The sequence below is a fragment of the Habropoda laboriosa genome, unplaced genomic scaffold (assembly GCF_001263275.1).
Source record: "Habropoda laboriosa isolate 0110345459 unplaced genomic scaffold, ASM126327v1 scaffold65, whole genome shotgun sequence".
Lineage (NCBI taxonomy): Eukaryota > Metazoa > Arthropoda > Insecta > Hymenoptera > Apidae > Habropoda > Habropoda laboriosa.
Window position 1 is genome coordinate 4,453,806 of NW_017100254.1, and position 3,841 is coordinate 4,457,646.

Genomic DNA, 3,841 nt, shown 5'->3' on the forward strand with positions numbered 1-3,841 from the left:
CTGAGCTACAGTGCAAAAAATAAATCTGTTCCCTGGAAACCATTAGAATCCGCGATATTTATTGTAAAAGGGAAAAGAACAACTTTCCATGAAAGAGATCTCTGAAATTTATTAGACAAAGAGAAGAACGGGTTTTCAGCGGGAGAGATTTCTAAATCCCCGTGTAATTGCGTAATGATCGACGTTACGATCGTATCGGGAGCAGCTAAACCGCGCTAAATATTAATACCGAACCGCCGCACCGGTGGTAGATCGCGAGCGAGCGAGCTATCTTAAGTAAAATCAGATTAATCAGATAAATCAGCCGTGAATCTAAGTGGCCATTCGGGTCCCTGCTAGCGTTGCCGATAAAATTGCCATAAAACGTTCATTCTTTTCCCGATTTCCCCACCATCCTAAGGGGGCAGGAACGAGGAAAGATTTATGCCAGCAAGGTATTCCAGCTTTTTCACCGTAAAACCTGCCACGCTGAAATCCTGGCAGGCGAGTCTTGGGCTCTGCTGAATGTCCCCGTATTTCTTGCGGCATCTTTTTCCCCACGAATTCGCGATCGACCGTATCCTATTTTCCCGTAATTGGAACGGCCCTCGCTTTGAATTTTACGGCCGGTTAATTGCACGGAAGAAAGTTCCATGCGGATGACGTACGTTCATCTGTTCTTCGGAATTTTTCTTAGGGAACTAAACGAGCCCAGAAACACCGCCGCGCCGCTCTTTTCCCTTATGGGACATGCGCACGTCGTACACGATTATCCACAGTGGTGTTTGTTCAAGTTAAGCACAAGGACGGTAGCGTTACACCGGTGTACAGGAGGTTGCCTCGACTGTGAAGTGTTTCGAACACAGTTTGAAGTTTCAAAAAGCGGAACATTCTTTTTTAGCGTTGTTTTCCAATTTTTTTTAACCCTAGTGCGTTCTTTCAGTCGACTGTACACTGGTCTTTGAGTCTTTTTGGGCCAGAAAGAAGACTTGGGTCAAAAAAGACCCAGAGACCTCATGTGCAACAATTTTTGTTACCAGCACGCCATATGAACGTAGGCAATGTACGAAAGTTATTGAAAAAGTAAAAAGGCGACGGGTCAAAAAAGACCCGAGCACCGTACTAGGGTTAAGTTCATATTTTTTTGCTAAAAAGCACGTAGTTTTTTTTTTTTAATTACATCCTGTAGAACGTGTTAACATGCACTGGAGTATGTTTAACTTAGAGCCGTGAGGTGACCGTGAACATTGAAAAAATAACGAAATTCTAAGACAAGTAGTACTTTTTTGGTTAGAAATGCTTGAAGGGATGCCCATATTTACATTTCATTGAAAAGTCCAGCGGGACTGGTAGTGTTGAACGTAAACAACCTGTGAAAGTGAGAAGTGCAACATATGTAGCAAATGCGGTTAGTGTTCTTGCTGCAGTAAATGTAAATCCTCGCGTTAGCAGTAGATATCTCGCTCGAGAAAGTGGCGTTAGCTAATCAAGTATTCTACGAATACTACGTTCACATAAATTCCACCCTTATCACATTTCTCTCAAGGAAGAGCTCCGCGGGAGGGATTTTGATAATCGCGTGAGTTTCTGTGAGTGGGATCTAAGGCAAATTAGGAATGATAGGCGATTTTTTTAATAAAGTACTATGCACCTTCGTGAAACGTGACCAAATAAATTTAAGAAACGTGACAACTTGCTAGCAACGGCCCTAAACTATCAAAATTTCGAATATTCAATTTTACAATAATTGGACAGTTTTTTATTTTCAATATATTAACCCTTTCACTACTTTTGGTGCCTATAGGCGCTTTGAAAATTTGCTGCCACTGTACTGTTACTTCCACCTTAATTGAATCCTCAATTTTATGTTTTACGCATTTTCACCTTAATTTAATAAAACAAATTCTGAAACAATGCGGCCAGAATATAAAATTTTGCAACCGTGGTCTGCCACGCGGGTTACGTATGAAATGCTACCACAGCGAAAGGGTTAAGCGCCACGAGATAGGTTACGTTTTTAGAAGAATCTTCGCATATTGACCGAGTAACGTGATCAGCCAGCACGATGGCTGTCTAAATCATTCTTCACGTGCTGCAAGAGAATTTCTGAACGATAAATTTCCAATCCGATTGGACGTACGTTCCCCCGACCTAACTCCACTCGATTTCTTTCTGTGGGGAAAACTGAAAGATGATGTTTATCGCGAGCAACCAACCACACCAGAGAACATGCGAGAAGAAATAATTAGGTCCTGTGCATCTATTTCATCGGAAACGGTTGAAAGAGTGCTTGAAAATTTTGCAGAACTTTTAAATGCTTGTTATCGTTCAAGCTCGCCATTATGAACGTTTAACTGAATTCAAATAAACTGATTGCACAGTATTAATTAAGAAGATATAACGAAGAAGTTACGTTAAAAAATATTTATCTATAATCACTGATTATCACTCTAGAAGCTCAAAGTTGAAGAGAAATTATTCTAAATTATTCTTGAAGATTATAGAGATGGAAATTTTTGTTTATAAAAATACTCGATAAACTTTAAAACTTTGAAAAAATTTTTCTGAAATTTTCAAGAATATTTGCTACACATACGAAAAGAACTTAACACTTTTACGAGACGTCAGATGACGGAACTCACGAGAGGATTAAACTCACGCGAGAAATTTCGCTTGCAAAACGGGATTACGAGCATTTAATTTATGAATATTATTTATGGCGTCCCATGTCTGAAAGGACGTAGACGATGAGAAACTTCAGTGACGACGGTCGACCGACGGCATGAAAGCGTTGAAACCTGTAGAATGCAGAAAATTTCGTTCATAAAGATATTCCTCGTTGAGGGGAGAAGAAATTTGTCGGCTTTCTTTTCCATAGATTCGCGTTAGCCATCGTCAGCGTTAAAATATTAGATGTCTGTGATAATTATGCGCTGAAATGTCACGATATTAACATACTGACATGGATCAAAACGGTTCAGGAAGCAAAAATTCAATGAGATTACATAATTATGCCGGGATTATTTATCGCTTCGGGGAGAGACCGAGGAGAAAATTCTGAGATGATCGAATTATTAATATCTTTTGCGGAAACGAAATTAGTATACGTGAAATTTTCCAAAAGCAATCTGTTTTTACAGGTTAGAATTGAAATTTTCTTACTTACCGATACTTTATTTGTATAAGTTATACTGTGTGTCAATCTGAAACAAAATAAAGTTACGAATTGCAAGAAAATTGTAAATTTGTTAAACAATAACTGCTTTGCTTGATTTTCAGACATTCCAAAATTCTCAATTCATTACGAAATACACCGTGTAACGTCTATGCTGCGCAGTGTAACATTTACGATCTATGCTTTCGTTGAACTCACTTCTTGTACAGTCAATTCGTGTAAACTCACTCTGAAAGAAGGGTGAATTTTCATTACCGAACCAAAGTCGATTAATTTTGATCCCAAGTCATTGGCCAAATTTCTTGCCATAAAAAACAAAAGAAAAGAAAATAAACAAAGAAGCAAATTGTAAGGAGGCAAGCAGTTACTAAGAGGAAAGGAAAAATCATAGCTACGGCGGCCTTCAATTTGATACGACAGCGGGTTGATCCCAGGCTGATTAGATCGTGCTCGGTGCACCTACCCATTAATGCACGTAGTCGGCGAAGAGGAGTCAGGCACAGTCGAGTCGCGTTACCTTAATAGACGTAGCAAAACTAATGGATGACAGGAGTAAGAAAGTCCAGTTGGTCTGTGGTGTTCGCTCGAGACTAGTCACAAAAACACGCCGCTTATCGCCGCCTTCATCTTGTATTCTGTTTTTGCTACGAATAATTACGACAAACCAGCATATACTCCACAATCTAT